The sequence below is a fragment of the Gossypium hirsutum genome, chromosome D01 (assembly GCF_007990345.1).
Source record: "Gossypium hirsutum isolate 1008001.06 chromosome D01, Gossypium_hirsutum_v2.1, whole genome shotgun sequence".
Classification (NCBI taxonomy): Eukaryota; Viridiplantae; Streptophyta; class Magnoliopsida; order Malvales; family Malvaceae; genus Gossypium; species Gossypium hirsutum.
The window spans coordinates 29,344,821-29,371,271 of record NC_053437.1 but is presented as its reverse complement, the minus strand read 5'-3'; the positions used below and the strand labels follow the sequence as shown (position 1 = coordinate 29,371,271).

At 30.1% G+C, this 26,451-nt stretch overlaps 1 long non-coding RNA gene across 1 annotated transcript; it reads left to right on the top strand.

Annotated features, from left to right (window-relative positions):
• The first annotated feature begins 21,398 nt into the window (after positions 1-21,398).
• Positions 21,399-24,473, top strand: LOC107922429 (uncharacterized). Its single transcript, XR_005909070.1, has 6 exons — positions 21,399-22,204; positions 22,282-22,335; positions 23,019-23,071; positions 23,167-23,207; positions 24,080-24,127; positions 24,215-24,473. It is a non-coding gene; the product is annotated as an uncharacterized lncRNA (long non-coding RNA).
• Positions 24,474-26,451: the final 1,978 nt, after the last annotated feature.

The following is a 26,451-nucleotide window of genomic DNA, read 5'->3' as shown; positions in this document are numbered from 1 at the left end:
ATAAGCCCCTATTTGTGGTCATCTACTGTTTGATCGCCTCAAGTCTTGAATATGTTACTTCTTTCATTATGCCTATTACTTCACTGTTCATATCAGTGAGGAGAGACCTCAAACTCAAGGTTTTGACCTTCAATAGAAACTAGTAAGCCTTTATCATTGTTCAAAATGATACATAGAAATATATTGATACTGATATGTATAAGTATTTAGACAAAAACAGTACGTCCATCGATATAGTATTGACTAATTTAGTTGGTAAATATTTTAGAGAGATTGGGTGAGGGTTGAATGGTTTTGGAATTCATTTACTCCTTTTTATTGGGTAGTAAGTGTCCTTTAAATTTAATTTTAAAATTGATGTGTTTAGTGGAAATGGAAAAGAAAAATAAATTTAATAACTTAATTAAACATTTTATACCTTTTTATAACCTAATTGAAACAAACTAATGATGATTGGATGATTATGGGAGGAGTTATTTTTTATAATTTTGGTTTTAATATTGAGTGAAATTAGGTATCTTTAATAAAAAAGAGAGGGAGAGAGTAGGGTTTGGATAAAATATTAATTGAAATTGAAATTTTAAAATAAATCTACTTGGGAAAAGAAAAAAGAACCATTTCACTTCACAAACAACAAAATACAATGACGTGTTAGCGTTGAATTTATACTGTATAATTAAAACATATATTCCAAAGAGAATCAAGTGTTATTAGCTGTTATGTGAACGTTGCGGCCAACCGTCATTTTTGTGTTCAGTAGTCCCCACGCGCCGTTCCCCCTTCCTATAAAATACCAATCATTTTCTCTCTAGAAATGGCGCAGTTGAAGCCCTTTTTGTTGGCCTTGGTAATGGCTATCTTAACCGTTGCCTCGGCGCAGGTTAGTGAGGCGCCGTCGCCATCGCCATCGCCAGACGCTGGCTTACCTTTGATTGTTTCTCTTATTGCTTTCTTCAAACATTAAATTCGCGGGCTTTGACTCAATGTGTGGTTTTCTTCTCTTTGTATAGGATACCATTCATTTGATTATTGTAAGGAAATCGAATGCTTCCACTGTGGTTTATTAATAAAATTAAAAATTTTAATTAAATCAATCTTCTGGTATGACAGTAAATTGAATAATTTAATTATAGAATCCGGAGATTGAACTTGCTTTTAGCATTTGATTTGAGGTTAATAAATTTCTTACTGCCAACTCACTGTACCAAAGCATCGCACATCTGCTATATTTTTTACTTTGCTTGTAATAAAATAATCTCAAATTCTTAATGAACTTCAACAACTCTCAAATGTATTTCTCCTAATTCAGTTACAAGTAGTAATATTACTCAAATTTAAATTTCGTTACATGTGGTTTTTTTATTATTTTATATATAAAAAAATTATTTTCATAGTAAAACAACTGGATTTATTATGATTTCTTAATAGGTTAAATTGAAATCCAATTCAATCATGCTCTTAAATAATAATGTAAAGAAAGTAAATTATATAATTACAATGGTATTGTTTTTAAATATTTTATTAAAACCAATAAAAAAAAGCAAGTAAGTTGTAGTTTTAGCTTTATCATTTTAATCAAAATTGTAATTAATCTTATATCAACTTTTAATAAATATATATATTTTACATAATTTTTCAACATATACTAAAATTTAATATACAACTTAAAATATGACATAAGTCCTTATACTCTTTGTAAAATTCAAATTTAGTTTTTCTAGGAATTTAATTTCTTTGCTTTTCAAATTTTAAAATTTAAGTCAAATTGTTAACACTATTAAAATTGTTTTGTTAAATTCATGTTCATTATGTCATTTTTTTAATTGCATTGCTATCAAGTGGGTTTATTTTATTTTATTTCAAAGCATTAAACATTTAATCAATTTTTTTATAAGTAAAATGTAAAAAAACAAGCTGATACAATATTACACATGCGATAATATGTTTACCATGTTAATATTTAAAAATAGCATAATTTAATAGCTACAACTTAATCATGACTAAAATTATAAATTTAAAAGTATAAATAGTAAAAATAGTGAAATCAAAGGGGAATATTAGCAAATTTTAACCCGTATTTATCCTTAAATTTCAAGGAAAATACTCTTCTTTTCCATGGGAAATAAGATGGAAATAGTAGAGCAAATGAAGTTTGTAGAGTAAGCAAAGACATTGTAGGCTTTTTCCGTCGGTCTATTACCTTAGAGGATTATTGCAATAATGTTAAAAGCAAAAGTGTTGGGAAGTTTCGGATGGATAACATTCCTAAGATGACAACTGATCATTATATTAATTAACTATTTCTTTTCAAATTATGGAACATTTCATCACATCTCGTTCAACTAAAAAAAACACAATCATCTTTTTCTTTTTCACATCGAATGTATATTTGAATGACCCATCCCCTTTTAATTAGACGAGACCATGAATGATATAGTGGAAAGAATTTATAAACAATTCTATTAAAAAGTCTGCCCTCTACCTCATCTGATCCGCGTAACATATCATTGAAGAAAGAAGAAGAGTAAGAAAATGAAGAGAAAAAAACATCTTGCTTCCTTTTGTTTATAATATAATTATATTTAACCTATTTTATGATCATACAGTTATGTTATGTCTATCTATACAACAATACCAAAATAAAATAACAATTCTAAAACAAAACCTATCATCTTTATGAGGTTAAATTTAAAATTTTAGACAATCAAGCACTCCATCTATACTATTATTCTCTGGTGACACAAATTAATACAGCATCAAAGTATACTCAAATTTTAAAAATGATATTACCTGATCAAAAATTCTACACCCTTATTTGGTAATTATTCAAGTAGATCTTAGGACTTCTAAGGAATTAATTTGTTAATATTCATTTTTTTTTGTAATTTTATATCTATTTTTCTTCTACTTTAATCAATAAATATAATTAATTTTTATTATATTTAAAAATTATAAACTTAATTTGATAAATATTATTAATATGTATATTATTCTAAAAAAGATTATATTTTAAACTTAAAACAATTAAGTAAAATCTTCAAATAAAAAGATAATTTATTTAACATATAAAAAATTATATAGAAAAAAAAAGCGGCAAAGCAAGGCTTTCCAGTTCATAAACAACAAAACACAAGAATAGGTTGTGTTAGCTGTTATGTGAACGTTACCCAACTGTCATTTTTCTATAATAGAAAGAAATGGCTCAAGTTAGCATGTTGAAGCCTTTTTGGTTGGCCGGGTCATGGGGCTATCTTAAGCGTTGCCTCGGCACCGTCGCCGTCAGGAGCTGGATTCTCCGTGGGCATTTCCACCGCTACTATTGGCTTATCTTTGATTGTTTCTCTTATTACTTTGTTTAAACATAAAAAATTGAAGGATTTTTAATCAAATCGTTGTGAGTGTAAATTCAACAGATATTTAATTGTTGAATCAGCTGAGATTGGGCTTCCTTTTTACCATTTCATTTAACCTTAATCTTTTTACTCAACCGCATCCACACTTTGATGTAAATCTGCCCCTATTAGCAATGGTTTTACATAATATACACAGTGCGAGAAAGGGTTTAAATCTGTATCATTTAAGTACTAAATTAAATTCTTTAATATATATTTTTAAAAATTTATTGTTAAAAATTTTGTTAAATTATCAAATTGAACAGGATGAAATTAGATATTAATCTTGACTTAACATACCGTCACACTTTTCCATTAAGGCTATAATGACTATTAACGGACGAGTGATCAAAACATTAATAATTAAAATGTAACTTTTCATATTTCAATAGTAAAAAAATTACTAAAAGTTAGTAATATTATTATAATAATATTCTTTCTTCTTATTTTTATATAAAACCAATAAAAGCATACATAATTTTATTTCATCAACACTCTAATTTAATATTTAAATAAATTATTAGTCGAAGCATCGGTATTGTTTTCTAAAGTAAAAACGTCGGCGTATACTAACCTTTTTTTTGTGACGTTAGCTTAAAACGCAATAATGTTTCTGAGTTGGATTAGGTACACGTTTGTTTCTAAAAAGAGATTGTCGTTGTTTTTTCGCCCCAAAAAAAAAAATTAGTTGTCGTTATTTAGTGGCGTTTATTTTACCCTTAATTTTCAACTGAAAACAGTTTTCCCTTTTTCTTCGGGAAGTAAGAAAGAAATACAGCAATTAAAGTTTGTAGAGCAAGCATGGACCTTCTACACCTTTTTCAGTCCCATTCATGTTTTCACTCGTTACCTTAGCCTTCTCCATTAAGACTGATGGGAGGCCTAGCTGCCACCATGGTCTACCAATGCCGCACACGGCACATGGTGTTGGTTAGGGTTTCACATTCTTACAAGAGAACATGCCGCCAACCGACAATTACATTTTCAAACCTTGAAACAACAGCTATCATTGGCTACGTGTCGGCTTCAAACTTGCCGTTGTCCATTCTTTTCTCAATCATTTCATCAAACACCTACCGCCCACACTTTTTGAGCTGTTCAAATGACCCCCTTCTACAAGCTGCTTGCACTTCATTTTTTTCTTAGTTCATCTACCAAACCCTATATTCTTTCTATATATATGAAACCCCCACACCTTGAAAGGTCGTATTGCATACAAAATTTGAGTTTTTATTATTTCTACGTTGAAAAACATTGTATAATTTTCTTTGTTAGTTTTCTGAGATGCCGAAAGTTTGCTTCTCTAAAGACATTATGATCATGTTTGTGGCTCTTGTGCTCTCCGTCGCCACCATTGTATCAGCTCAGGACAGTGCAATGGCGCCCGCACCGTCAATGGACACTGGATCTGCCTTCTCAACGCCGATTACTGGTGTTGCCGTTACGTTGTCTCTTATTATTTCCCTTCTTGCTCTTTTGAAGCAGTGAGTTACATAATTTGAGTGGTTGGTTGTGTAGTGTATTGTAATATATTGAATTTATTATTATTATTATTATTATTATTATTGTATCAATAATTTTTTATTTGTAATTAATAATTATACGAAGGTTTTGGAATTTTCTGCAAATGGCATCTTTGGGTTGACAGGGTGCTGCGCCCTGTTAAACCCGTTAAATGCGTCTGCCGGGGTGTGTTTTTGCCACTCACCCAATTATTTCACTTTATACTTTTTCGAAACAGCAGATAAATAATACGTAAAAATATATTTCTTTACATTCGGTCTCTATTATGTAAAAATAAGAAAATAATTTAACTCTCGTAAAAAAAATATCACTTAATTCTACCTCACCTCACCAAATTTAACATCGTAAGATCCAAATAAAGAAGCGATCTGATGCTAAAGAAAGATCCAACTTCGCAGGTACATGGGTCCAAGAGTACAAGATCTTATCTGATTTTCCTTTTTGAGCAATACATTTGATTTAATCTGATTTCCACATTATTAAACCTTTATATGAGCTCTCAATGAATTTTCGTTACTCATAATTAATCACTTATCTTAGCTTGTCAATTTCAGAACTTTTCTTTCCATAAAGAAACATTGATGTAGATCCAACGAAAATAAAAAAAAAAGGAAGGAACAAATAAAACAATTTTTCCAATTGAAATGAACATAAAAAGATTGTGAGAATTTCAACAACCTCCCAAGAAAGAGAAATGTAAAGACTTACGAGAACCCGTTTTCTAAGTACATATCCATCTAAAATAAACAAAAAATATTACTTACACCAAAGGTAAAATAATGCAATGGGTGGTTCTTACTATTATAAGGAGTGTGAATACTTGCTAGAATAAAGATAGTTTGTACCGTGGAGGATAGAGAACCGTTAAAATGGCGGTTTGAAGGAAGCTAGGCTGAAATTGAATAGAGCATAAACAACATGGGCTACTTGCATGTCCTCATCTTGCCTTAGTGCTGAGAAGGGGTATCTTTTAAAGGAACGTTGGCTAGGCTTAAGTTCCAACCATTAAATTTCCTATTTTATATGTGCGATGGAAGAGTGGTGGTTGTCAATAGAAGACACCGCTAGTCATGCAGGAGACGTGATGGATTGATGGGTACCATTAGGAATTCTTCCCCATATATTTTTTAAGGATTGTAGGGCTCGCTTGGTGTGACGAGTGTTCAACCAAAGCATGTTGCTCTCTTGGTGAGGCCACATGGGTGGGCTTTGCTCTACTCTTGTGTTCATTGGGTAGTTTCCCAGAGGGAAAGGGGGCTAAGGCAATGGTACAATAATTGTCCTCCTAGGCAAAAAAAAAAAAGGTTATAAATGACTTGGCTTGAGTAAATTTACTAGTGAGGTTCATTGGGGATCCTTGATGAGGTTTATGAAGATTTTTGGAATGCGTAATTTCTTCATTGATATCATTTTGTTTTCCTACCCAAATATAGGACTTCAATGTCGGTATCCTTTTTTGTTTGTTCTTGTTCTTCTTCTACTATTGCTTTCAACTATTTTCTCATTGCTTTTGTTAAAAAATTATTTCCTTTTATTTCTATCTCTATGCTTTTGTTGTCTTTCCTTTCAAAATGGTCACCAATCTATAAAGTCCTTAATAATGACAATCATGTTGTTGTTACGATGTCTAAAACCACATCATTATTGATATGGCTTCATGGTTCTTTCTAGGGTTAATCGGATGTAAAGGTGAGTATTTGATCAAATCGAGTGAAAAAAATTTGAATTAGTTGAGTTGACAAGTCCTATTTTATCATCCTAACTCAATTTGAATTTTTTTTAATCGAGTAGATCAAATGAAATTTGAGTTGATACAAATACCATTCAATTTAACCTTTCATTCATGCTATTAAGATTCTTACACACTTATAACATGATTCACAATCTTATCCGAGTTTTATACAAGCTTACGAATGCGCTTTTACTAACCTAAATTTGAACAAAGATTAAATTGTAAAGTTTCAAAACTTTCATGTTGATGTCGCGACTTTGGGGATTCTAGGCTATGATGTCACTCACTGTCCAATTCTTGTCGCAACATGAAGGATCTAATGTCGTGACGTGAATTTTGTTTTCAAATACATCAAACTCAAATATTAAATGGCTAGACCATTTCTTTATTACTTCATTAATTCACCTATGTACATGTCATATTCTATACTGTAAAATTTATTTCATACCCCTTTTCTCCCAAGTTTTGATGATGTGATAAGATGTGTCGAGGTCGCCACTTCGTACAAAAACTTCAATTCAATCTTTCACCTACGCGTTGAAAAATAATGCGTTAAGTTTGTGAAAGCTCAATAAATACTTATGAATTCAAATCTTACCATTTCTTTAATTTATTTAATAGTAACAATATTACTAATATAAATTCATAAACAAATATCATTTATATAAAGAGATCATTCAATAAAGTTACCAAATTTACTAATACTTTAATTTACTATATTATCATAATTCACTTGCCACATATATTTCTTTAACACTTATTTCATTAATCACCTATCTTTTATTTTCAAGATTATTTAATCACTTATCAATTATCTTTCCTTTGAGTTAATAGCCCATAGTAGGGGTGTTCAAACAGTCAATTCGGTTATCATTGAACCGAATTATCATTAACTGAATTAACCAATGTAATGACCTAAAAGTTAGTGGTGTCAAAAAATTCGGTTTGAGGACCCTATTTTCATAAATCGAACTTGTAAATATACTTATTAAATATTTACGGAGTTATATTAGAAGTGAATTGAATTTTAGCTAGGTAATTTTTCCGAATTAGTGATTAATTAAGGTACAATGACTAAATTGTAAAGGTGGTAAATGTAACACCCCTAACCCATATCTGTCACTGGAATAGGGTTACGGAACATTACCAAAATTAGCAGATTAATTACATACATTTCATCTCATTTAATATTCACATCAGAAACTAATTAAAAGTCAAACATATTGTCCCTTATATAAGCCCTCGAGGCCCAAAATATACATTAGAATCAAGTCGAGACTAAACCGGGTACTCAGAAAATTTTTCAAAAAATATCAAAATTTTGCCTAGGTGCAGGGGACACACGCCCGTGTGGCTAGGCCATGTGTCTCACACGGTTAATAGACATGCCTGTGTCTAAGGCCATGTGGACATTCGAAATAGGGGCACATGGTCGTGCCCTAGCCCGTGTCTGAATTAGGGTGCTCTTTGACTTGGGTCATATGGCCAAGCCACACGCCCGTGTTAGCATACTGACTTGCGTTAAATAGGTGCATGGGTCACACGGCCAAGCCACACGCCCGTGTGCCAGGCCGTGTGAGAAATTTTGAGCATTCTGTTTTGAAATTTTAAAGTTCGAGGGATACACGGCCGAAACACACGCTCATGTGCTAGGCCGTGTGTCACACACGATTGAGACACACGCCCGTGTCTCTGACCGTGTGAACGAAAACAGGTCATTTCCAAGCCACATTTCTCACCCTAACTTGCCTTTTCTACCTACATTAACAATTTAACACATTCATAAACCAATGCATGACATTTAAATCAAGCCAAAACCAAGTATTATGCATGACATAATACTTCATATAACCAAATATAAAAACTTACTTAACTTACCAAATTTATATATATGAATATTTTACCTAATATGCTAACTCAAATTAATCATCAATATACCAATATGATTTCTATCAATCAACCATTAAACACACACCAAACATGTTATAACCTCATATATGCACATCAAAGCATACCTATCACAAGCCATTCCAATGGCTAGTTATAACCAAAACATTTGTATGCTAACATCGACTAATTAACCTATACATACCATTATAACCAAAATTAAATTTCTATTTATACCGAAATGAGCTATAGGATAGTGTGAGTGATCTCCGCCAAGCTTCCAACCCAACGAGCTTCAAAATTACTATAAAACAGGAAAAAAACAGAGTAAGCTTTAAAGTTTAGTAAGTTCGTGTAACATGAAATTTAACTTACTATTTAATTCACATTTAAGGTAAGCTAACAAAACATACTCAAATCGATTTGGCCAAATGCCTATACACATATCCTCATCAAGCATGTTAGTCATGTAATTCACATGATAACTCATAATCACTAATGAATAAGTTCACCAAACAAGTCCCATGCATGTATCTCTCATCTCATAATTTCCATATATCATGTACTATCATTTCCATGTAATTTCATGTACATTCAGGTAACAATTCATATCAGATTCACGTTTTCTTGTATCAGAACATTACCCATTGAATCATTTAAAATACCAAAGGATACACGGGTAGTACACACTAAGTGTACAAAACTGTAATTCATCAATTCAAATTCAGGGAATGCTCATGTGAGCATATAAACGAGTAGCTCTTTCAAGCCATAACAGGAAGCTCATGTGAACCAATATAGGGTAGCTCTGGAGAGCCATTAATTGGGAAGCTCATGAAAGAGCCTTTAATCGGAAAGCTCCGGATAGCCAGTTATTAGGATGCTCATAAGAGTTGTGGTGTGTCCACAACACATGCAAGATCACAACCAAATCGGGATGCTCATAAAAGCTATTAACGGGAAGCTTGTAATAGCCATATATCAGGTAGCTCAAGTGAGCCAATATCGGGATGCTCATGAGAGCTAATAATGGGACGCTCTTGCGAGCTGTAGTGTGTCTGCAACACATGCAGGACTATAACCAATTCAGAAATCCTGTATTTCATCGAATTTTATTTGTTCAAACGAGACTTAATACTTGTCGGACATCGTCAGATATGTGATTAATTTCATATACATGGCAATAATACAATCATATACATACAATTCAATTAACACATATAAATTCTCAATTTAGTTACATGAACTTACCTCAACAATATTCTTGTACACAAAAGCTAACTTTCTCTTTTCTACGATCTAACTCCGTATTTGATCTATCCGGATCTATACGAATGAATTTAACATCAATTTATATTCAATTCAATTCAATTCACATATTTGGAAAAATTACTATTTTGCTCCTATACTTTTAATTAATTACAATTTCATCCCTAGGCTCGGAAAATGAAATTCATGCAATTTAATCCTTATTCCAAGCCTAGCCAATTTTTACATGTAACATTAGCAGCCCATGTATTTCATAAAATTTAGAAATTTTCCATGAATTTTACATCTTTTCAATTTAGTCCCTAAATCTTAATTTCATCAAAATTACCTTTACACAAGTTGTTTATCTATCAACAGCCTTTCATTTTCTACCATAAAATTTCATAATTCAACTATACTAATCCATGGAAAAACCCTAACACTTTAATAATTTTACAAATTAATCCCCGAGATAGCTAGATTAAGCTATTACGATATCGAAAACATAAAAATCATTAAAAATGGGACAATGATACTCACCTAATTAAGCAAAATAAGATTGCTTGAACTCCATAACCATGGCTAGGGTTTCCATGTTTTATTTTTAGGAAAGACGATAAATATGATGATATTTTTATTATTTAATCATTTATCATATTTTATTATTTTAACTTTCCAATTTCATCCTTTTCTTTATTGAATTTTCCAATGATGACTAATCATACTTATCTACTAACTCCACTAATTGATCTATTTTCCATATAAAAACCTCTAATTTTTAATTCCATAGCTATTTGATCCCTTTAGCTACTAGAATTCAACTTTTGCACTTTATGCAATTTGGTTTTTTTTATCCGATTAGACATGAAATTAGTAAAATTTATTTATGAAATTTTCATACAAAATTTCTATCATAATGCAGACCATGAAATATTATTAAAATGATTTTTCTTCCAGACTCGGATTTTTGATCCCGAAACCACTGTTCCGATTTCACTGAAAACGGGTTGTTACAACTCTCCCCCCTTAAAGAATTTTGAAAAGTTTACAGTTTGGTCCTTATTTATGCTCGAAACAATTTTAGAACTTTCGTAAGCTCAAATAAGTGTATCTATTTTGGTAACAGTAGTAGCATTTCGTAACTCAGGTTTAGCGCTCGGGCCAGGTGAGAGGGTGTTACACCATCTATACCCAACATGTTCATATATTGTCTACTTGGGCTTTATGTTGTCATTTTCATAACTATCACTTATCATTTAATGTCATATAAGACTTCATAGTCTTATAATTTAGTCCTTATTTTCATAAAAATTAATATTCATTAAATTAATACTTTAATATCACTTAGAATTAAAGTTACTATTATAAGTACCTCACTAAAATTATCCATAAATACTTTATTACACGTCAAATTTTGATTACTTTTTTATCTAGTCTTCTTTGTATAAACTTCACTTCACTTACTTTACAATCTTTTCGATTTAATCCCTACTAGCATATCTTTTCATTAATCACCATCCTTTTACTTAGTATTCACTTCACTTATATATATCATTACACTTGAATATGCTATTCCAAAATCTTAATACACTTAGTCACTTTTGCATATTTTACGATTTAGTCCTTTTCCATATGAAATTCAAGTATCACTAGAAATTCACTTAAATATCACTTTATAATTAATTCGCTAACACTTAATACTTCATTTAAGCTCTTTATCATAATATTTTATTTCAAAATTAAACTTTTGTACACCTTTCAATTTAGTCCCTACTGTCATGAAATTTATTTTTTTACTACATAATCCCTTTAAATCAATTCTCTTCCATGTAAGACTTCACTTCAATAATTCTTTCTAACGTTTTTAGGACTTGTCATTTCTAAGCCACTTGCAATCTAGTTCTTAACATTATGAAATTTTAATAATTATTTTAATATCTTTCTAACTTCACCTTTCACTCAAATTCACTATCACATAATACTTTAATTTAATAATTTATTTTCACATATAAAGTTTTTGTGCACTTCACTCTCTTTTTTTAATTATAAGTTTCAAAAAACTCACAATTTAGTCCTTAGCATCATAAAAATTCATTATTTACTATAATTTCACTTTAACATCACTTTCTGTTTAATTCACTACTATTTCACACTCCAATTAAGCTTTCTATCATAATATTTTATTTCACATATTAAAATTATTTTACACTTTATTTTACTAAATTACCATAAATTTCATAAAGTTTACATTTTATTCTTTAAGTAAGAAGAAATTTTAGGGTACTTGCCTATCTTCAACCTTTAATCACTTGTTTTTCTCTTTTCTTTGCCACGTGAATCATTTCTTCGGTTTTTGTCTCTTAATCTCTTGATTTCAAGTCTTAACTTGATTTTCTCTCTCCTCTAATTCTATCTTATTGAATCCAAATTGATATTCATGTTCACTATAGTCTTCATATCATTTTTCCCTCTTGATGGCTATGAAAATTATTTTGATTTCTAGGTGAAAATGGTGAATTTTGATGGAAAGGACAAAATTGCAATGAAAACAAAACTTTATTTTCTTCAAGAATGGTGGATGTGAGCTTGAAAGAAAGACGAAGAAATTTTCATCATCTTTTCTTTTTATTTTCTTAACCATAATAAAATATTGTTAAACTAATCTTTATTTGTAATATGTTTTGATATAACAAATTGAAGTGTTTTTGAATAAAAGTTATAGTTGAATAAACTTGGGCAAATTTGATAAATTCAAGTTAAAAAGGTTTCAATTGAGTTAAACATTTTCAATCATGTTAAAACTATTTTTAAACAAGTCAGTATTGCTTCAGGCCAAAAAGTATACCCATTCCAAAATCGAGACCAAATTGACATTTTGTTTTTAATCAACACAAAAAGTATCAATACCTTTTACCAGGTATCAATAATTTGTCTTTGGTATCATTGTAAACTAACTTCAACTGTCACTGAATTAGGCATTAAATACTAATAGTATCGATACTCATAGAAAAAATATCGATACCTTTTTATTGCAGGTGAATTTAATGATCTGATATTTTCATCCCCAATGACTCTATTAACTTTCACAACAACCCCAACGGTTGGAAATGTATTAAAGGGTATTAATATCATGTTCCAAAAGTCTTACAACAAGAAAGAGATCATCTAGCTTAAAGATCAATCAAAACAATCTTAGTGTTTAATTCTTTCATATTCTTCTTGTAAACACTTGTGAGCTTTCATTGTATTCATTCAACTCAAGTGTTATTCTTTGTATTTGTGCTTAATTGACAGACACATCAATTTTGTAAGGATTACTTCTTAGTTTGCTATTTGTTATTCTTTTTGAGAGGGTTAAGTCTTAAGGTTTGAGTAGAAACCTTAAGGGAGTTGCAGTCTTAATATTTTGGGTAGAAATATTAAGGGAGATTGTAAGGTTAAACATTGTCCTCAAAGGTTGTCAAATTAGTCAATTTGGGAAAATTCTTAATTGTGGAAAGCTAAGGTAGTGTAGTAGGCAATTGGGGCTGAACCACTATAAATTGTTGTGTTCATTGTTACACATTCTTTTGTTGCTTCCACAAATTTTCTTAAGGCTAATTCACCCCTATTGGTGATTTCGAGTTAATCTTTCGAGCTAAAAAATATCTTATAATAAAATAATATTAAAATAATCTTAACCAATCAAAATATAACCCAATATTCATAATCATCATGACATTTCATGACAGTTATCCTAATTCAAAAATGACTATTTTACCCTCCAACATTCTCTACAATTTCTTCCTTGAATCATCACTTAATTTGGTAAAATTATGACTTAGTCCCTCATATTTCTTCACTCATTCAATTTGCTCCCTAGTTACCAATTTTTTTTCACAAGAAATCAAATTATTTTTATGTTTGATCCTTCAACTTTCACATATTTACATTTTAAACCCTTAAATTTCAAATAATTATACTTGAGCCCTAAAACTTTTCACATCTTTACGATTTGGTCCATGTCTTAAACTAATATATCACTATATACTTCTTAATTCAACTTTTTTCGACATCCATCAACCTTTTCTTTTATCATTTATATTCTTTATTTTACTTTACTGGGAAATTTACTATGCACAATTTTTGCTTAATATTACTTTTTTAGCATTACGATTTTAGGGGTGTTACATTATATTTTTTTTCAATTTTTTATCATTTTTATTCTTTATTTTACTTTACTGGGAAATCTACTATGCACAATTTTTGCTTAATATTACTTTTTTAGCATTACGATTTTAGGGGTGTTACATTATATATTTTTTTCAATTTTTTGTGAAATTTTGAAATAAATATACTGAAGGTTCTTTTTATTTTATTTGACATGGACAAATTTGCTCATTTTAAGATTTCCAAAGAGTAACTTGAAAAAAATTCAAGCTTCAATGTGAAAACAATTGTCAAATTTAAGGCTTTAACATAGATAAAAATAAGTTTAAGCCCTAATTTAAAAATATATTTCAAATTCAGAACCTAAATTAAACAAAAAAAAATTCAAACTGTAATAAAGAAAAAGTTTTCAAGTCAGTCCAAAAAATATTTAACCCTAACATTTTCAAACCTTGAAACAACAGCTATCATCGGCTACGTGTCGGCTTCAAACTTGCCGTTGTCCATTCTTTTCTGAACCATTTCATCAAACATCTACCGCCCACAATTTTGAGCTGTTCAAATGACCCTTCTACAGGCTGCTTCCACTTCATTTATTTTAGTTCATCTACGAAACCCTATATTCTTTCTATAAATATGAAACCCCTACACCTTGAAAGGTCGTATTTCATATTTAAAATTTGTAAATGATTATTAAATATTGTTAAAAATACTTTAAAATTATAAAAAATTATAAAAATAATAAAATATTATTTAATTTTTAAAAAATGATTAAAAATTAAATATTCTTCTTCTTTTTCAATTTTCTCTCCAAATTCCAAAAGAATACAAAGAAATTTTCTAAGCTTTCATCTATTTTCTTTTCTTGATTTATTCTGGTATTATTATTTTTAGATTTGTGGTCTTGAAACAATAACAACATATATTTCGATAAAAAGTTGTAAAAATTAATTACAAAATTGTGAAATTATCGGTTAAATGCCACTAGTTCACAGTTTTTTTATTATAATTTTTTTGCAATTATTTAATAATTTCCCAAATTTTAAATTTTTTATGAATTTTAATTAATGTTTTAGAATTTTTAATAACTTTGTTACAATTTTAAAATATTTTTAACAATATTTTATTTTTTAAAAGACTTTGAAATTCTTCAATAACTTAAATTTTCTTTTTACAAATTTTTAATATACTTTTCGATTTTTAATAAATGTTTACAATTTTTTAATCTAATAAACATGGTCGAACGTCACGTCATCATCCGCATCAACAAAGATGCATGCTGTGTTTTGATTGATTGCTATTTTTTTTTTTTTAACATCATTAAGGATAGGAGCCATATAACAGAGTAATAGTACTTTAGAGTTTAGATACAAGAAATTTAGATGGCAGTAAAAGAAAATGGTATGGTTGAAGCCTGAAGGGCGAAACAGTGAATAAAGTTTTATTATTGTGGATTTTCTTTTTTTTTTTGAAAAATTGGCATCTTTGGGTTGGCAGGGTACCCTTTAAATGCGTCTGTCAGGGCGTGTATCAGAGTGCCTTGTCAGCAATTTGTCTTCGATTTTCTTAACGTCACCCTTCATTTCACTTTAGTTTTTTTACAAGCAGTAGATAATAGTACTTTATTAAACACTCACTCACTTCTACAAAATTAAATATATGTTTGTTGAATGACATTTATTTAATATGAATTTAAATTATATTATATTATTTTTTATTTTTAATATTGTATTAAAAAAATTCAATCTCATAATTCTTTTATATTTTTTTTCTAAATATTTCAGAAAAATATTTGATTTAATCTGATTTCCACGTTATTAATTCTTTATAGAGCTCTCAATGAAATTTCCTTACTTATAATTACTCACTTAATCACTTATACGTTAACACTTATCCGAGGAATATATATAACCAATTCACCAATTAATATTTGATTTAATCTGGTTTCCACGTTATTAATTACTCAATTCTTTAGTTCGGTTGGAAGTCGGTTAATAATTATTTAAAATTTTAATTATCGGTTAATTTGATTCAAAATTGGGTAATTAACTGAATTAACCAATTAATCAAAATATTTGTTGTTTTCAAGACTTATGTAGTATTTCTAAAGTCTCATTTGTTGTTTTCGCCTCCACTTAAAATTTTTTAAACTATTAAATAAAAGAAAATGAACCTTAGTAATGTAATTTTTATATGTTTTATATATTTTAACTAAAAGACATAAACATATAAAATTCGGTTAATATATTTAAAAAGAAAATTAATTTTATTAACTGTTAAAGATTTTTACATTTCGAGTAATTCGATTCAAGTAACCGAACCGACCGTTTACCTAATTCATAAATTTCACAACTTTTGTTCCTATGAAAAAAACATAGACGTAGATCCAACCAAAATGGAAAGAGGAAATAAAACAAATTTTGCAATTCAAATGAAAATCAAAAGAATTTCAACAACCTGAGCAATGAAAAAGAAGGGCAAATGTTGTTTACCGACCCACTTCATTATTATATTTATATGCTAACTTATTATTATGTAATATTATTTTTTTATTACACTGATTCATGTGTTGTGTTCACTTTATTAGCTGTTATGTGAACGTTACCCAGCTGTCACTCTCCCTCTCACTAGGCCCCACGCGCCGTTCACTCTCCCTATAAAGCCCCACCCTTTCCCAACCCTAGTCTCCATTCAGATTTCTAATATCTCCCCATTTTTAGAAGAAAAATCCCAAAATTTTCAGCTTTTCCTCTCTTCTAGAAATGGCCCAAGTTAGCATGTTGAAGGCTTTTTTGTTGGCTTTTGTAATGGCAATCCTAAACGTTGCCTCGGCGCAGGTTAGTGAGGCGCCGTCACCGTTGCCAGACGCTGGAGCTGGATTCTCAGTCGGAGTTTCTACCGCCGCCGTTGGCTTCTCTTTGATCGTTTCCCTTCTTGCTTTCTTCAAGCATTAAATTGAAGGGCTTGTTTGGCTCTCCTCTCTGTGTGGCTTTCTTTTATATATATATGTATGTGTGTATGTATTTATGATACCATTCTTTCTTCGTTAAATTTATTGTAATGAAGTTGATTCTTTGAATAAAATGCTTCCGTTATGATTTATCTGTTTTTTGCAACGTGAAAGAAATTATTGTTATTTAGCGCAATAAAAGCAAGATTCCATTATGGCAGTGAATTTGAACAATTTTGACCAGAAGTAATTTGTTGTAATTTTAGCCTTAAACAACAAAATGTATATATTAATAAATAATGAGGTTTTGGAAAAATGGCGGTGACTCGTTTCTGAACAATGACCATGAACTTTCAAAGTTGAAGGGTAAAATCGCAGGACAAACTTCCCCTCTTCCTCTACGCTGTTTTAGGAATAATCTCCTCAAACCATTTGGCATATAATCTGTTTTATTGTGTCAACCCTTGAATCCTGCTCCATGTCAATGTTTACCGGCTAGACTTGTACTTGAGAAAAAATAATTAATATTACAATAACTTACATAAAGTTATTTATTTATTTGTACTTAAACGAAATTAGAAGTTAAATTATTGAACTATTTTAATTGTAAAATTTATCAGTATTACATATTGGTTAACAGATAAATTTTAACAAAAACTACTCAGTTGAAAAAGAATAAAAAATTAAAATATAAGTTAAGTATTTATTTTTGCAATTAAAACATTTGAGTTGATGTTGAGGGAATTGTAGTGGTAATATGAAATCAAGTAATAGCATTTAATTCCAGTTTCCTAATTTATCTATTATCCATCCATATTATAAATTTCTCAATTGTTTTTCTCTAAAGTTACTTCTAAGGAGGCCTAGTTGCCGCACACGGCACATGGTGTAGGTTATGGTTTCACATTCTTACACCTGAACATGCGAACCCACAATTACCTTTTCAAACCTTGAAACAACACCTAACATTTGCAACGTGTCTGCTTCACACTGGTCGCCCTACATTCTTTGAACCATTCCATCAAACACCTACCGCCCACTTCATTTCTTACTTCATCTACATAATCTAAATTCCTATTCTATATATAAGAAACCCCCACGCCTTGAAATGTCAATTGCTTACAAAATTTGAGTCATTTCTTTTTCTTGCTAGTTTTTAGAAATGGCAGAGCTTTGCTTCTCTAAAGGCATTATGATCATGTTTGTTGCCGTTGTGCTCTCACTCACCACCACTGCATCAGCTAAGGACAGTGCAATGGCGCCTGCGCCGTCAATGGATACCGGAGCTGCTTTCTCGCCGGCGGTTTCCGGAATTGCGGTTATGTTCTCTCTGATTGTTTCCCTTGTTGCGCTTTTGAAGCACTGGGTTGAGTACATTTGAGTGATTGAGTATTGTATCATATTGAGTTTATTATTAATTAATTACTGTATTGGCTAATATATTTTTTATTTATAATTAATAGTTACTGTTATTGGTACGTATGATATCAAATTTTGTGTGGTCATGGTTTTGGGTTTGTGTTGTTTCTTTACTCTTAACCCAAACTTCAATTTGATTACAGGTCCTATAATTATTAAAAGAATATATATATATATATATTAAATTTATAAAATCGATTTAATTAATTTAAAAATCAATTTTTATTTTAGTTTTTGATTCAAATAATAGCTATTTATAGCTGCAAGTACAATCACTTCTGTAATCAATATTTATAATTGTTGAACCGTCTAACAATACCAGAAGCTAGCTCATGAGGAGAGACCACTCCAGTTTTAGTGTCAATACTGTGAAGAAATGGCATTGTAAGTATATGAACAACATGATCAATAACTTGCACCACTCCCTCCAAGACTTTTTTCTCTTACAAGCATAAGTCCAATTCGACATGTTTGGTGCGTGCATGCTGGACGGGATTGGCAACATGAGCCACCCACCAAATAAGGAGTGCTTGTGATAAGTCAATTCCCACTTCAGTCACCCATAAAACTTCCAGCCCTCTAAATTAAGCTTTCAGAAGGTCTAACAACTAGAGGGGGCAAACGGGATGGAGTATTTTTTTAGATTTTAATTTTTTTCAAGTTTCGGTTCAGATTTTTTGGACTCGGATTTGAATTTTCTCAGGCTCGAATTTTTTAAATTCGTATCATCTTAGGTTATAAGGTACAGACATAAACATGAACGCGTAATATGGATATAACACAATACTGGCACAGTGAACAATTTTTAGAAAGCGAAGATACAAATACAACAAGATACAACAATAAGAAATATATTTTTATATTAAAATACTTTTTTATTCACAATCATATTATTAAAATAATAGTAACACTTTTGATTATTTAATCTTAGTTAATTAAAATATTTTAAGCTAAAATTTCAATAAATTAAATGTTGTTATTAAAGATAAAAGTGAGTAGATAACAGAAATTAAGAGTTAAAGAAAATTTTATATTTTATTCATTAATGAGAATGTTTTATTATGCTTCTATATTTATAAACATTAAAGTCCTAATGTATAAATTTATCTTGATATAATAATAAAATGTTATTTATAGTAGGTTTAAGTATAGCATTGGCAAATAACTCAAATATATAATAATATAACCAAAGCAACAAGCCCATCATCAGGTAAAGAAAACTTGACAATAAAGAACCCTAGTCTTTCTCCTTTCTTTCAGCCGCTACAAATCCTTTTCATTTTATCAACTAACAGATCGCTTCTTCATCAGCTTGACGGCCGCCACTTGTTCGTGTCCGTCAATCTCCATTTTTGGGCACCGGTGTCTTGACCATGTCCAACTTCTTCTTTTTTTTCTTTTTTGACGTATTTCGACGTATCCCGTACGTATTCGCAGCATCTGGCACTACACCAAAACAGGCTTTTAACGGCATTTTTAGTGGCGTTTGTACAAAAAACGCCGTTAAAAATTGAGCATTAGCGGCGCTTTTAGGAAATCGCCGTTAAAAATGAGCATTAGCGGCGTTTTTGAAGAAGCGCTGCTAATGCTTAGAGCTTTAGCGGCGTTTTTGAATAGGCGCCGCTAATGCCTCAGAGCTTTAGCGGCGTTTTTGAAGAGGCGCCGCTAATGCTCAGAGCTTTAGCGGCGTTTTTGAAGAAGCGCCGCTAATGCTTAGAGCTTTAGCGGCGTCTTTAGCGGCGTTTTTGAAGAGGCGCCGCTAATGCTCAGAGATTTAGTAGCGTTTTTGAACAAGCGCCGCTAATGCTCAGAGATTTTATCTCTCTATTTACTATTTAATTTGTTTATTTATATTGATTAAAATTCAAATTATTTTTAATTGAATATTTGTTAAAAATGGATAAATTTGAAATAAATGACACATAGAAATAATTTGAAATAAAATATATAGAAAAATATTTATTAAAAATAGAAAAATTAAAATGCTATTATTTAAAATAATTTTAAAATTTTTTGGGTACATGACTGATTGATTTTTAATTTATATATTAAATAATTTCATATATAATTGTAAATGATACGATAGTATTAATTTTAAAATATTTAATTAATTATCATTATAGTTTAAGGTTTAATATATATGGTTTAGGGTATATGGTTAATGTAGGATTTAAGGCTGGTTTAGGAGTTACAATTTTAAGGTTTATAGATTATGGAATTAGGGATTATGGATTAGAGATTCTAGTTTAAGGGTTGTGATTTAGGGGTTAGGGGTTAGAGATTAAGAGTTAAGGATTTAGGGTTTATAGATTTAGTATTATGTTAGGGTTTAGGGTTTAGATTAATTAATGTTTTTTAATTTATATATTAAATAATGTTTAGGGGTTAGTAGTTAGGGATTTAGGGTTTGGGATTTGAGGTTAGAGGTTAAAGTTAGTGATTTAGGGTTTAGAGATTTGGGGTCGGGTTAGGGTTTAAGGTTTAGATTTAATTAGTATTTTTTAATTTATATATTAATTAAGTTCTTATATAATTGTAAAAGAGGGGTTAGGGGTTTAGGGGTTATGTCTTATGATTTAGGGTTTAAGAGATAAGGATTAGGGGTTTAGGGTTTAGATTAATTGGTGTTTTTTAATTTATATATTAAATAATTTCTTATATAATTGTAAAAGAAATAATATTAATTTTAATATATTAAAATTATTATTATAGTTTAAATTATTTAAGAGATAATAGATCAATTTTATATATATTAAATGGTTTAGGATTTAAGGTTTACTTTAGATTTGTTAAATGATAAAATTTTATACAATTAATTAATATTTTTATATTTAACAATATTTAATCTAAATTTAGATTAAATGGTTTAAACCATTTGATATATTTAAATATTATATTTTGAGATTACTTAGTTTTTTTATAAAAATTTAATTTATAAAAAATAATAATAAAAAATATTTTATAAAATCACTTAACACTAATAATTTTTAACAACAAAATAAAAAATATTTAGTAGAACAAAATAACGTCATTTTATTTAAAATTAAATAATATTTTATGGCGTTTTTATAAAAAACGCCGCAAAAAATAAGAAATAACGCAAAAGTCATTTTACTTTACAAAATCGCGCCATTTTACCCAAATTTTCCCCCGTGAAATCCCTAATCTTCCCATGACCGACAATGTTTTGAACTTTGTTTTGATACCCGTTCCCTTTCCTTTCTCCTTTCTCCTATTATCCTTTCCCCTCTCCCTTTCTCTCTTTCTTCTTCACCTGACCCTATCAAAGGAACCCAACTTTCCATCTTGCTACCAGACGACGTCCCTTTTCTTTCTCAGTCTCTTTGTTGCTGGAAAACCCCAAAATCCCGTCCCTTGTTCTTCTATTTTAGCTGCTCCTTACATTGAATAAAATATCAGTCTTTTCTCAGTCTTAATCGACAGTGTTTTTTTTTTAAATTTTCTCGTTGGCTGTTTATTTTTGTGTTTTTCTTTAATTTCTAGATCTGCTATAATTTATTTTCTCTTTTCTTCTGAATTCTAGGTTATGTTGGTTTGGTGTTTAGAAAATTGGGGTTTTCATTGATGTTTTCAGTTCTTCTGAAATTTTTTATTTTTTTAATTGATACCTTAAGCAATCTTAGGTTTGGAAAAAACCAAATAATAATATGTTAATCCACTCTAATCTCTTTCTTTTTTCTTTAATTTCCTTTCATTTTTTGTATTGTCAGTTAATTTCTTCTGCTATTCAAAGATGTCATTTATTTGAATATCTTTTCCAATTTTCAGTCGTTCTCAAGAGCTCTCCTCCAATCATTTGAGTTTCAAGTGAATACTTTTCATTCTTCCTTTAATTTTTGCCTAACAATAAGCTCTTCACTCCCTCAATTCGCATTTTGACAGGTTAACAATTCGCGCTTACATTTTTTCAAATAACAGTAGGGTAAGTTTGTGTTCTGAACCTTGCATTCCTATTGCAGGAGCTGTTATAGAGGCATTTATTAGACTTCACGAAAAAGGATTAATTTATCAAGGTATATGCCAAAATTCCATTGCTTACTATCATGTTTCACTTTGCTAACTGATATTTAGCATGTTTACTTTCTCATTTGATCATAATATTCTATCTTCCTCCTTTGCTTCAGCTGCCTATCATAGGGAAAAGAAAAGAATGTCAATATTCTCTTTCTGTGCACTAAAAATCAAGAAGAAATTATGATATCAAATGAAAAACAACAAAGAAAGACTAGTATTAACATTTAAAAGGAATTTTATATATCTTTTCCCCCTTAGAGTGTATTGATTTAGAAATACTGATGGTTCAATTTGACATCTAGTCTGAGTTAGTCACTGACTGGTCCAAACTTGGTAACATGGAACTGATGTAAATAGACTTTTTTGTACTTATTATTGTACATGTGCATATAGAATGTCTGGTCTGAAAATGGCTGAGCAAAAGACTGAAGGGAAGGAGGTTTTAAACTTAAAAGCTTTCTTTTGGACTTCAAGTACAATTATTTTTCATGGTGACTTGAATATATTCTTTGGTGTTTGGTGGTAGGATGTGGGAACTACTTTTTTTTTGTTTGTTTGTTAATTTATCAAATATTCAACTATACAACTCAGCGCAGATTTTTCTGATTTGATTTTATTGTTAATTGCACCATATTAGTCTCAGTAACTAATCTAGTTTAACTGATATGATATCTTCTTTTAGGGTCTTACATGGTTAATTGGTCTCCAAAGTTACAGACTGCTGTTTCAGACTTGGTATGAATCTAGTCCACATTCCTCTTTCTCTGCCTTTTATCTGTCTTATTTTTATGTGTTGAAACTGCTTTGATCTTTCTTTTTATTTATATTAGACGGAGAAAGCATTTCTCAAACACCCCAAGGTGTTTTTAAGGTGAACTAGCTTCTTCCATGTCTTTATTAATTCTTGGTTTTGTTGATTTCATTTTTAAATTATTGGTGTTTTTCGAGATCTGGGTTAAATTAGTGATGGTTTTTTTTTCTGTTTAAATCTTGAATTAATTTGAAATTTGATTTGGTATTTTGGCTGCTTGAATTTTCAATTCAAAATATCTGTTTTCTTAATGTAAATTTTGTGATACTTGCACTTGGATATGCAATTGTTTTCCCCCTGCAAAATTATGAATCCATCTGTTACAAATCTGTTTTGCATTGTTCATCAAATAACATGCACAAATAATATTATTTGTATATATTTTGAGGAAAATTATAATATTATTATATATAATCAATGCAAAATTTTTAAGGCACCTTATTAAATACGAAATTTATAGGCACGAAACTAAGAATGATTGAAGCTTCTGCAAACTTTTTTGTTGTCAACATGGCGACTTTAGCTTTCTCAGCATCAATAATTACTGAACTGTTAACCTTAATCTCCTCAAAATCACATTCCTTAGCAAGCTTCATAACTAGCTTAACGACACACTAATCTCTTAAAAGCAAAGAATTTAATTGAAGTTCATATTTTTGCAAGTTAAATTTAGTAGAATCTGTCGTCATTCATTGTGTGGTTATTTGTGTTTTTCGGCCACTGTATGTAATGAACATTATAAGACACCTAATTTGTCATAAGTTCTTTAAGCACACCTTTATCACCTGCTTCCGTGATCTGGTTTGTCATAAGTTCTTTAAGCACACCTTTATCCAATACTGGTTCTGCTGTAATGAATTGGATTTTGAGAGTTAGTTGCCTATTATTTCCATATACTTTTAACTGTGTATGATCTGTTTTACTCATTTCAGGTATATCAGGAAGTGCATGAAAAAGTCAGAGATGCCGTAATTGCCCTTGTAAGTTTACATCATTGTGTCATGGTTAATTGTATATAGGTCACATTTTGAATAAAAAAAACTAAAGAGGAGTGGTTACTTTATTAGATTGATAAAGAACGTGAGGGAGAACAGATAGACCGAGCATTATTGAAGAATGTCTTGGGTATTTTTGTTGAGATTGGCATGGGACAAATGGATCGTTATGAGGATGATTTTGAAGAAGCCATGCTTCAGGATACTTTATTACCAAGATTTCCTTGATTAAGTAAATGTATTATATATCTTTTATTACCAAGATTTACTTGATTAAGAAAATGCATTGTATATTTTATTACCTTGCATATGTATTATTTATTTTAGTTTTGATTCTAAATTTTTATTTTTACTTAAGTGTTCTAACTTTTGGATTTTAATTGTGCTATTAATTTATTATTTTAAATTCTAAATTTAAATTTATTAATTTTTATATTTATATTTAGTTTTAAAGTTAAAATTTTCGTATAAAATTTAATTTAAATAATAATTTTTATTTATCTTTAAAACATAATATAATATTTATCATAGGAATAAATATTATTTGAAAAAAATTTATTCTTTTAAAAGATAAGTTTTTAGCGGCGTTTTTGTGAAAAGCGCCGTTAAAGGTCATGGTCTATAGCGGCGTTTGTGGGAAAAGCGCCGCTAAAGGTACTGGTCTTTAGTGGCGTTTGTGGGAAAAGCGCCGCTAAAGGTCATGGTCTATAGTGGCGTTTGTGGGAAAAGTGCTGCTAAAGGTCATGGTCTTTAGCGGCGTTTGTGGGAAAAGCGCCGCTAAAGGTCATGTATAGCATCGTTTGTGGGAATAGCGCCGCTAAAGGTACTAATCTATAGCGGCGTTTATTTCAAAAAGCGCCACTAAAAACCTATTTTGGTGTAGTGTGAGTTAAACACCCGTACGACACCGGCACGAGAGGGAAAGAGCTGTATTGGTGCTTCATAGATTCAAATAAATTATAATTATTTTAATTTTAAATATATAATTTATTTTACTTTTATATTTGATAACACAATTTAAATTCACCTCATAAAAAATATAAATTATATATATTTAATAGATATCATGGTAATCAATACATACCAAGCTGTTTCTCAATCAATACCAAGTAATTAGAAACACAATACTAGCTTTTACTGGTAGTTGGTATAAACTTTTGATATTTCAAACTTATCTTTTATTTATTTTTTATTTTAAACATTTTAAAGTTATTTAACCTAATAAATATTTACAAATAAATATATTTATATTAATATAATTTATTAAGAAACTAAAAATTAATAATTGAGATATATTTATATGTATATGTTGCAAATATGTTAGTGAAATAAACAATAATGTAAAATATTGATTTAAATCACAAGATCGAACTAGAAATTGAAAATAAAACTGGATCGAAATTGTGTACTCGTAGGTAGGCAGAAATCAGACTGGTAGTTGAGGCTTGTTTTCACAGTTTTCTTGAAACAGATTTGGCCGCTCCTTTGGTGCTAGAGAATGTTGGTCGATTGTCTCCCATGATACAACAACGAGATGAGTATGACAGTAGCACGACTACAGTGGTCAATGAACTGTAGTCTAGCTTTCTTCTATCACCGAAAACAGGTTCGAAATATACAGGGAAAAGATCTCAAAATTTTTGCAGGAAAAATATAGAAAAATTCACTGTGTTTTTCTCCTGCAGATTATTTTGGTTTTAAATAAAATATTCAAAATGAAAGAACTTTTCGATTTTTTTTACTAATGGAGCCATTAATGTCCGTGAATTAAGGAGCCATTAAAAACCCAAATTAACGTCTGAATTAAAGGAGCCATTAAACTTAATTTAATATTTTTCCTTTTAATTCCAAACAAAATTTGAAGAGATTAGTTCTGCTGAGAAAAAATAAAATTACGTATTGGGCTAAAAATATCCGCAGGCCTAGAAAGGCCCGATCGGTTCAGATATTTCGCGTTGCCCATGTCGTGCGGGTGCGCCCCCAACCTCGATAGGTTTGGATTTACACCTTTGTGCGCGAGGGAGAGCATTAGCTTAGTCGTTCAATAACCATCAAGTTGGTTCAAGGTGGGTTTTAAGGTTTAGGGAAGTATGCCCCAGTAGTCTCCTCGAAGCGGCCCCATTCCACTCTCACATAGGTTACATATGTTGCTCGGCTCACCAAAACACACAGCGGTCATTAAAAGCATTGTTTAACCTATCCCACTTTTAATCACTATTTATATCATAGGAACAGACTTGGGATAAGAATCCCCGCAGTGACCTCACAAGGTCTATACAAGTAGGTTGTCCCTTTGAACCTAAATCTTG